Genomic DNA, 10768 nt, shown 5'->3' with positions numbered 1-10768 from the left:
ATTGCTCCATTGTTATTCCTCTTTCCCATGATTTCGGAAGTTTGTGCCTTCTCTGGGTTCTTCCCTTGGGTCACGATGACTTCACTTAAGGTGTTCTGGATCTCGAGTCTGTGGTATCTCAGACCCCACTACTCCTTTACTGGGTTGTATCACAGAGTCTCAGACCCAGGGAGTCGAAAGAGGCTGCTTTAGACTATGGGGTGGGGGTGCCAGGTTGCGCATTCTCCCTTGGTGTGATATCTCTGCCACCGCCACTCGCCCACTGAGTCAAGTCCCTGGGAGTACAGTACTGGAATTTCTCCTCTGGGGTCCGCAATTTGACTCACTGTTGTTGAGTACGCAGATGGAGCTGTAGTGGACTCAGTGAATTCGCTGCTGCTGCCGCCGGTTGCAATATGGCGCTGCTGCCACGCCCTCGGCCGTGAGGCTGGCGTATTTCTTCTCTGGTTTTGAGCTCCGCTCTGAGTCCCTGCTGCGTGTGCTGAGCTCAGCCACTAGGAGCTTTAGATGCTCCCTGAGCCAAAAAATCCCGCCTGGCTGCTCCGCAGCAGCTCACCTTGTCTCGCTGTAACCCTCCGGTGAACTCGCCGCTTACGCCGGCAGTAAGGTGCTGCTGCCGCGTCCTCGGGCATGAGGCCGGCGTATCTCCTCTGTGGCTCTGAGCTCCGTTCTGAGTCCCCTTCCTCTCTGGAGCCTGGTGATTTTTTGTTTGTTTGTTTCTCTGGTGATGGTGTTTTCTGGCTATGAAGGGCGCTGATTTTGTGGTAATGGAGATTGGTTGTTAGTGGGGCTCTTAAGTCCCACTTTTCTCGGTCGCCATCTTCCCGGAAGCCTCTGGCTGACACTTTTGACTAAGGTTTTTTCTTGAGCTTTTGGAGAAGCTTACCCATTCGGGCTATTGCTGCTGGGAGTTCAGGACTACTGAGGCCTACAAACTGCCATATTTTACAGACCCACAGGGTACACATGGCCGTGGTTGCTACTGGCAATGCTCCTAGACACTGCCGCTAAAAGGAAGCTAGCTCATCTCCCTAGAACCTGTTTCCAGCTACCGAAAAAAACCTTACGACCATTTTAGAAATGGTTGCTGGCTGGTGTCTCCTGTTTGGGGAGCTTTCTGAAGGTGGGCCATGGACCTTTTTTTTTTTTTAGATTTAACTTTGTATAGGGCTTTTAAAGAGTGTCCCATCTCTGATGTGGGCAGAATGGACGGGCACTCATTGGGCCTATCACGTCTATGCTATTTAATGGGGAATTTTCCCCTCCCCTGGAGATTCTGCCATAGCTAGTCCCTGGCGGGGGGGGGGGGTCTCCACGGTTCCAGAGAGCCCGTTGGCGCTGGGCATCCAGTCATTCGCCAGGATCTGGTCCCGTTTGGGGGAAGGTTACTGATCTTCAAGATGCAGTGACTTTCGGGCCACTGTCGGCTGGAGTCCCCTTTGGCTTGAAAGATAGCCTCGCGTGGGTGCCAAATAAAATATGTTAAGGTTAAAAAAAAGATGGAAATACAGAAGATAATTACAGCCTCACGTTACCGAGGGGTAACATGAGGGGGTGGTTCGAGCGAATTCACCCACCAATGACTTTTGCTTTGGTAGAGGGTCAAGGACTTGGGAGCTAGATGGAAAAGAGATGAGTGTGTCCATGTGATGAACACTTGTGCTGATAGCACTTATCTCTAACCATACTATGTCACTACCTCCCTTGTGATATATACTGTGGTTTTGCAAGTGGTTATCATTTGGAGTAACTGAACAAAGGGTACACAGGAGCTCTCTGTATTATTTCTTTGGCCACATTTGAATGTACAGTTGTTTTTTTGACATGGAACATTTAGTGAAACAGAGATTGAAAATCTATGTTATTAATTACATTATCATTAAACAGCCACAATTTGCAACCTAAGCCATTCAGTTAAGCAAAAATAGTGCTTTCTGTTTATTAGAGACATGCTTAAAATAAGATCACAGTAAGTTAGGAAATCAAATACAGAAAATGGTATATTTAACCACTACTCAAAGGACATATATGCAGACAGGTAAAATAAATGTTAAGGCTTTATTGATGTGAACAACAATACTTTATTGAGATGAACAAATAAGAGTACTAGGGAGATGTCATAATATCAGTGTTTTAACACCAAATAACAAATGAAAACATTTATAGAATAAAACTTGAGAAACCTAGAAATGTTGGCAATGCACAGTTTCATAGCTTCTAAACATAGAGCTACAGAAAGGAAACAAAACTTGTCCACACACCAGGGATGTCAAACATTTTTGGAAAGGGACCTGCTGATAAGTGATTTTTAGCATTATAGGCCATATCTGTGTTCTCAAAACTACCTGTTTAAGTAAGACATTGTTGCTGTGTTCTAGGAAGGGCTTCTCTAGACACAGTTGGATCTGTCCATGGCTTCCTATATGCCAACTTCTGCTATGGAAGATCTGAAGAGCATCATTGGTACACGGAATAACATCAAGTCAGAAATTACTAAGTATGCATGCTTCATGAGGCACATGATATGCTCACAGAATTAACATGGTATAACGCAAGAATCCTTGAAGTTGACGTGATTGAAATTTGTATATGGGATTAGGTAAGGGTCCAATTTTATTCTTTTCCATGTAATTATTATTTTTTAACAATATTTAGTTAAAAGATTAATATTTCCACCACCAAATGTTTGTGGAAACCTTGTCAAAAATAACTTGACAATATAGGGAAGAATTTAGCTCTAGGCTTTTATTTAACTTCCATGGTTTATATATCTGCCTTTAGAATAGTACTACACTGTTTCAATTATTGTAGCTTTATATGGTTTGAAATCAGAAAATATATATCTCCTAGCTTTGTTCTTTTTCAAGATCGTTTTGGGTACCTAGAGTCCATATTCCATATTAGGATAGATTTTTTTCTGAAAAATAAATATATAAATATATGATAGTTTCACCTAAAAAATAGAAAAAAAAATATTCTCTGGTAAGAAAGAAAGCAAAAAGAAATATTGAAATGTTATCTTTAAGTCATCAAAAGCTTGGTATCAGACAAATGAAACTGTTATGTGAGATTATCATTTTTAATTTTAGATAAATTGCCATAATACTAGATGTCAACTACTAAGCCAAGCATGGGAGGGAGGGATAGGGAGAGAATGGGGTGGGGATTGGGTGGGGGCTGACTGGGAAAAGTGTGCATGTATGTCTACAAAAGTATGTATCCTACTATGATGTATGAATACAGTGCACCAATAAAAATAAATAAATTTAAAAAAAAAGAAACTATTGGCTATCCTTCTCTGTTACAATGTAATTAAGCTTGAGAATATTGTGAACAAGGAAACTTTCAAGCTCTTGGAAGTGAAGCAGAGTATTTCTCAATAACTGATTACAGGAAAGAGAATCCTTGACAGAAATGAGGAAATATTGATGTCAGGATGATAATGAAGATGGGATATATCAAAATAGGTGGCTAGAACACGGCAGAGTGCTTCCTCCAAAGTACCTAGCTTGTCAGACTTTTAGTAAAAGGTGAAAAGGTAGAGGAACACCTAAATTACCTTCAGGGAGCTAGAAAAAGAATGGAAAATTCACCCAAGAAAGGATGAGTGAACAATAAAGAAGATTGCAGGAGTCCTTGACACTGAAGAACGAAACAAAGCAAGAGCTCACCAAGTCATCCAGGCTAATGGCTGATTCTTTGGAGAGACTCACAATATTGATAATATCCAGTGAAAGAAACCAAAGGCAGAGAAATAAACTTCACATTTTCAGTATCAGAAATTAAAATGGCGATATCCACAGATCTTGCAGACCTTTAAAGTAAGAAGCTTTTTATGAGTAGCTCTCTTTTGAAACACTTGAGATTCCTCATTACATCAACAAAATCTTGAAAAACAACCAAGCTATCTCATCCAAATGAAATTTTAAAGCCACGTGCCTTGTTAATGATATCGAATCCTTTATGGAAAAAAAAAATCTCACCAGCAAGAAGTCTTCAGTCCCTGATTGATTTCTGCCATTCTGCACTAAGTTTATGGATGAAAGGACACCAGTTATACACGTGCTCTTCCACATAAATACTGAGGAATTGCTCCCCAGCACATCTATGATGGCAATTTAACCCTAACCTCAAACCCAGCAAAGACACTTCAAGAAGGTGGAATTATAAGCCATCCTCTGTATGCCTACCAGTGCAGAAAAACTACCAAAACCAAGACAGTAACAAAAGCCTTCCAACAAATTAAAGTCCCAGACCAGATGGATTCTCCGCAGAATTCTACCAGACATTAAAACAAGAACTAGTGCCAGTGTTCTTCAAATTATTCCATAAAATAGAGGTGGAACACTTCCAAGTTAATTCTAGGATGCAAGTATCACTCTGATACTAAAACCAGATAAGGACACATCAGGGAGTGAAAAACTACAGACCAATTTCCCACATATTATAGATGCAAAATCCTTAATGAAATATTTGCAAATCACATTAAAAAGATTGTATATCACAATTAAGTAGGTTTCATTCCAGGGATGCAAGGATGGCTCAACACATACAAATCAGTAAGTGTAATTCACCACATAAGTAGAATCAAATGCAACAATCATTTAATTATCTAAATAGATGCACAAAAAAGCCTTTGACAACATTTAGCACCCATTTCAGTCATCATTCTTACCACTGCAACCCGAATATCTGATAAGATCGACTAAGATGAAGAAAGATTTATTTTCTTACAGTTCTCAGAGGTCTCAGAGTTCACTGGCCCACATGGCAGATTTCAGGGTGTCATGGTGGGGGGCAGAGAGAGGATGAGAGCTTGTCAGCTCATGGAGGCAGGGGAGAGAGAGAAAGACAGAGAGGGGGAGGGTAAGAGGGATGGTGGGAGGGAGAGGAAGGGCAGGAGGGGGAGAAAGGGAAAGGGAAAGGAAGGGGGAGGGAGAAAAAGAGAAAGAAAGAAAGCTGCAGCAGTCAGGCTAGGAAAACACTGTCCCCTGCTACATTCCCTTAGGAGCTTTCCCTGGCAGCCAAGTCCCACCTTCAAACATCACTGCCTTCTCCAACAAATGAGGTTTATGGGACATTTTTAAATTCAAACAATAACTGCACCTATTCATGATAAAGATGCCGAAGAAGCTAGGGATCTAAGGAACATACCTCAACACTGTAAAGGCTATATAGGACAAACCCAAAGCCCACATTATAGTGCCCGGAGGAAAACAGAAACTATTTCCTCTAAAATTAGGAATAAGACCAGAGACATCTACTCTCACCACTCCCGTTCAATGTAGTACTTGACATTTTAGCCAGAGCAATTATGTAAGATAAGCAAATAAAAGGGATACAGGAAGGGAAGAAGTAAAACTATCATTGTTTGCAGGTGATGTGATCATACACTTAGAAGATCCAAAAAGCTCTAGCAAAGGACTTACAGAGCTCATAAAAAAGTCAGAAAAGCAGCAGGATGTAAAAATCAACATACAAAAACCAGTGGCCTTTCTATATACCAATAGTGAATCCAGTGAAAAATCAGGAAAACAATTTCATCCATAATCGTCTAAAATATCTTAAAGCACAAAAAATCTTAAAGCACAAAAAAATCTTAAAACACACACACACACACACACACACACACACACACACACGAATTAAAAAATGTACCCGGAAGCGGGGTGTGGTGGTGTACGCTAGTAATCCCAGTACTTGGGAGGTTGAGACAGGAGGATTGAGGGTCCTTGGCCAGCCTCGGCTACTTTGGGAAGACCTCCACAACTTGTTGAGACCTTGTTCTAAAATAAAGAATAGAATATAGGGTTGGGGATGTAGCTCAGAAGTAGAATGCCCCTGGGTTCAATTCCCAGCACCACACACAAACAAACAAACAAACAAAAATACCTAAGAACTAATCTAAGCAGGGAGGTAAAAGACCTCTACAATGAAAACTGTAGCACATTGAAGAAAGAAATTGAAGAAGAAAGACCTCCCATTTTCATGGGGTGGCAGCATTAATAGTAAGGTGACCATTAATATTAAGTTAGATCTACAGGTTCAATTTAAGCCCTATAAAACCCAATGGCGTTTTCAACAGATCTAGGAAAAACAGTTTTAAAATTCATTTGACAGAGTAAAAGACCCAGAAAATTTAAAGCAGTTTTAAGCCAACAAAGCAATGTGGGAGGCATTATAATACCCAGTTTAAAATTGTACTTCAGAGAGACAGTAACAGTAACAGCATGATACTGGCATAAAAACAGACACATATAACCAGTGGAATAGAACTGAAGGCACAGAGACAAAAATACATAGGTAGAGCTGGCGGCCCAAAGCCGGCAGGGATCACCTGTGGAGGGTGAGTGGTGTCCCGCGGTCGGGCTGGGACTCAGGATGGACTGAGGTGGCTTTGGCCAGGAGGATCAACCCCGGGAGGGCGTAGTGCCAGTCCGCGGCGGGATGTGGGAAGTAGAACCTGGGCCTGAAAATGGAGATGTATGAGACCCTTGGAAAAGTGGGCGAGGGGAGCTGCGGAACAGTCATGAAGTGTAACACATAAGGACACGGAGCAGATATTGGCCACTAAAATATCCTATGAAAAGCCAGTAAAATCTGTCAACAAAATTGCAATGAGAGAAATAAATTTTGTCATGAACATCTGGTCAATCTGAAGATTTTAGACAGAAAAAGAAAATTCATTTGGTGTTCAAATTTATTGACCACACCGTATTAGACGAGTTACAACATTATTGTCATGGACTAGAGAGTAAACGACTTAGAAAATACCTCTTCCAGATCCTTCGAGCAATTGAATATCTTCACAATAATATTATTATCCATCGAGATATAAAACCTGAGAATATTTTAGTCACACAGTCAGGAATTACTAAGCTCTGTGACTTTGGTTTTGCATGGACACTAGCAGCTCCTGGGGACATTTACACAGACGATGTGGCCACGTGCTGGTACAGAGCTCCAGAACTTGTGTTAAAAGACACATCTTGGGAGAGCTGGCAAGATGGCAGCTGCTGAAAAGGACACGCATTCCTTGGAGAAGCCCTGGACACCAGATTTTGGTTTAATATTTGATCGGAACAACTTAAGGAGACATTTCCAGCAGTGACGTCCTATCTAGAGAGAGAGCGGGTAATGGCGGAATTAGAAGCAAGATGACAAGGAGGGGCCCGCCAAGCAAGAAAAGTGATTTTTGGAAGAACATCCCAGAAGAGATTAGAGAAAAGACTGCTTCAGCCATGCATGCTGGGGAACTCTTAACAACATACCCTGTAAGAAAGATGATCTGGGCGTGTTGGAGGGAGCCCAGCAGTACTGGGACCTCCGAGGCCATGATTGTAGCCTGCCGAGGGGTGAGGCCGATGCTGGGGCCAGCGAGGCCGGGATTGAAGACTTCTGTGAGGTAAGGCCAGTGCTGGGGCCTCCGAGCTGGGATCGGTGCTGGACATGAGGCAAGGCTGGTGCTGGGGCCTCCGAGGCCGGGATTGGAGCCTGCCGAGGGGTGAAGCCAGTGCTGGGGCCTCTGGGACCAGGATCGGAGCCTGCTGAGAGGTGAAGCCGGTGCCGGGATCAGTGAGGCCGGGATCGGAGCCTTCCGTGAGGTAAGGCTAGTGCTGGGGCCTCTGAGGCCAGGATCGGAGGCTGCTGAGGGGTGAGGCTGGTGCCGGGATCAGCGAGGCTGGGATCAGAGACTTCTGTGAGGCAAGGCTGGTGCTGGTTCCTCTGAGGCTGGAATCGGAGCCTGCCATGAGGCAAGGCCTATCCTGGGGCCTCCGAGGCCGTGAGCAGAGCCTGCCAAGGGTTGAGGCCGGTGCCGGGACCAGCGAGGCCAGGATCAGACCTTTCGTGAAGCAAGGCCGGTGCTGGGGCCTCCGAGGTTGGGATCGGTGCCTGCCATGAAGCAAAGCTGGTGCTGGGGCCTCCGAGGCCAGGATTGGGGCCTGCCGAAGGGTGAGGCTTTGTGCTGGGACCTCTGAGTCCGGGACTGGAGCCTGCTGAGGGGTGAGGCCGTGCCAGGACCAGCGAGGCTGGGGATGGAGCCTTTGGTGAGGCAAGGCCAGTGCAGGGGCTTCTGAGGCCGGGATCATACCCGGCCATGAGGCAAGGCCTGTGTGGAGCCTCCGAAGCTGGGATTGGAGCCTGCCGAGAGGTGAGGCTGGTGCCGGGACCAGCGAGGCTGGGATCGGAGCCTTCCGAGAGGCAAGGCCGGTGCTGGGGCCAGCAAGGCTGGGATCACAGCCTGCCGTGAGGCAAGGCCAGTACTGGGACCTCCGAGGGCATGATCGGAGCCTGCCAAGGGGTGAGGACGGTGCTGGGGCCAGCGAGGCCGGAAACGGAGCCTGCCATGAGGCAAGGTTGGTGCTGGGGCCTCTGAGGCCAGGATCGAAGCCTGCCATGCGGTGAAGCCATTGCTGGAGCCAGCGAGGCCGGTATAAGAGCCTGCCTTAAGGCAAGGCTGGTGCTTGGGCCTCCGAGGCTGGGATCAGAGCCTGCCATGAGGCAAGGCCGGTGCAGGAGCTAGTGAGGCTGGGATCAGAGTCTGCCGGGTGGCCAGGCCGGATCCGGTGCCTTCAAGAGTGGGATCGGAACCTGCAATGCGGCATCCACACGTAAATGTCACAGAAAATAAAAAATCAGATGCTTTCCCTAATATGCAAAAACTAGGAAGAAATAGATAATAGGAGGAAATCTAGTGGAAGAAAGGGCCCTATGGAAGAGCAATTAAGGTAACCTATCAGAGGGGATGGGATGGGGGAAGATGGAATCGCTTTAAAGCACATGATGTACTTAAGCAAATACATCAAAGTTAAGCACTAACTCAAGCATAGGATCGAGGGAGTGGGAGGGAATGGGATGGGGAATGGATAATGGCTAATTGGATGATGTGTGCTTGGATATCCTCACAAGTCTCGTATTTCATTGAGATGTCAAATAATTAAAAAATATATATTGTAAAATTTTAAAAAAGAAACATCTTACAGAAAGCCTGTGGACATCTGGGCTCTGGGTTGCATGATCATTGAGGTGGACACCGGGAACCCCTACCTTCCTAGCACTTCTGACTTGGACTTACTCCATAAAATTGTCTTAAAAGTAGGTGATCTAAGCCAGGATTGGTGGCACATGCTTGTAATCCCAGAACTTGGGAGGCCGAGACAGGAGGATCGCGCAAGTTTGAAGCCAGCCTGAGCTACTTAGTGAGGCTCTCAGCAACTTAGTGAGACCCTGTTTCCAAAGAAAATATAAAATGGATCTGGGAGTGTAGCCCAGAGATAGAAAGCCCCTGGGTTCCATCACCAGCAGCGTGTGTGTGTGTGTGCGCGTGTGTGTGCGTGTGCGTGCGCACACACACACACACACACACACACGGCAATCTGTCTCCTCACTTACCAAGAGCCCTACTTTTGCTGGGGTGACCTGCCTCAAGTTCAACACCTCAAAACCGGAAGGAAAAAGTATCCAAAGCTTAATGGGTTGCTGGCAGACATAGCTCATACTTGTTTACAAATTGATCCTGCTGAGAGAGTATCATCTACTGATCTTTTGCATCATGAATATTTTACTAGAGACGGCCTTTTAGAAAAATTCCTACCAGAACTAAAAGCTAAGTTGCTACGAGAAGCAAAAGTCAATTCATTTGTAAAGCCAAAGGAGAATTTCAAAGACAATGAATTTATGAAGGATGAAAGAAAAACAATGTTTACCAATACATTGCTCACCACATCCGTTTTGGCAAAGGAGATAGGAAAAGAGAAGAAGTCCAAGGAGATCAAAGTCAGAGTTGTTAAAGTCAAAGGAGGAAAGGGAGACATCTTAGAACCGAGGAAGACCGAGTATGAAGGTGGACGGGGCTGGCAGGATGCCTCCGAGAGCGCTCCTTCTGCGTCCCAAGACGACAGAGCTGGACCTGCAGACCACCCCTCCCACGAGACCCGCTGAACCCAGCACCCCCTCCACTGGTGTGAAAGAAGACGCACACTCTGGAGGCTGCATGACAATGCCGCCCATCAATCTAACTAGCAGTAATTTGATGGCTGCAAATCTTAATTCAAGTCTCTCCCATTGCAAACCCAAGGTTAGCTGAAAGAGTAAAAAAGAGACATACTTCTTCACAAGCTCTTGGACAAGTTGTATCTAACAGCAAGCAAGAGGACACGGGCCCCGCTCAAAACCACGTGGAGAAGAGCGTGTTCACCGGTCACCGAGCAGGTCACAGTGACCAGGTGGCTAGCGGGAGCAAGCAGAAGCTGAGCTTCTCCAGATCAGGCTGGAAGGAGTTCCACTTACCAGAGATGCCCCTCGCAGTGCAGGTAAAGGAGCCCAAGGCAATGGAATTAAACAGATAAAAACGCTGAGGAGGGAATCGTAGAAAACAGAATCATTTAAAATACCAACTTTACTTAATGGGGACCCAAATCAAGAGAAGCAAGGGGGTGGAGATGGCTATTGTGAGGGAAAGAATTTGAAGAGCAACAGATTTTTTTTCTGGAGTCAAGTTGAGATCAATCAAAGACCTGGAAGTTAGACTGGAGGCAGTGAAGCTACTAGAGGAAGGCATAGGTCCAACACTCCCCCATATAGGCACAGGTAGAATCTTTCTCAACATGACCCCCAAAGCTCAGGAAATTAAAACAAGAATTAATAAGTTGGAGGACATTAAAAGGTTTCTTCTCATCAAAGGAAACCATCAACGGTCTAAAGAGAAAGCCTATAGAATGGGAGATCTTTGCCAGCTATCCCTCTGATAGAGGACTAATATCTAAAA

The 10768-nt window shown here is 45.1% G+C and overlaps 1 pseudogene across 1 annotated transcript; it reads left to right on the top strand.

Moving 5' to 3' along the window:
• Window positions 1–6469: 6469 nt before the first annotated feature.
• On the top strand, window positions 6470–10528 carry LOC308261970 (cyclin-dependent kinase-like 3; annotated as a pseudogene). Its single transcript has 3 exons — window positions 6470–7001; window positions 8985–9132; window positions 9398–10528. The product of its transcript is annotated as a cyclin-dependent kinase-like 3 (transcript).
• The last annotated feature ends 240 nt before the right edge of the window (window positions 10529–10768 follow it).

Source organism: Muscardinus avellanarius (genome assembly GCF_963383645.1).
Source record: "Muscardinus avellanarius genome assembly, chromosome: 4".
NCBI classification, from domain to species: domain Eukaryota; kingdom Metazoa; phylum Chordata; class Mammalia; order Rodentia; family Gliridae; genus Muscardinus; species Muscardinus avellanarius.
The sequence above is the reverse complement of the archived record's forward strand: the minus strand, read 5'-3'. Positions and strand labels throughout refer to the sequence as shown.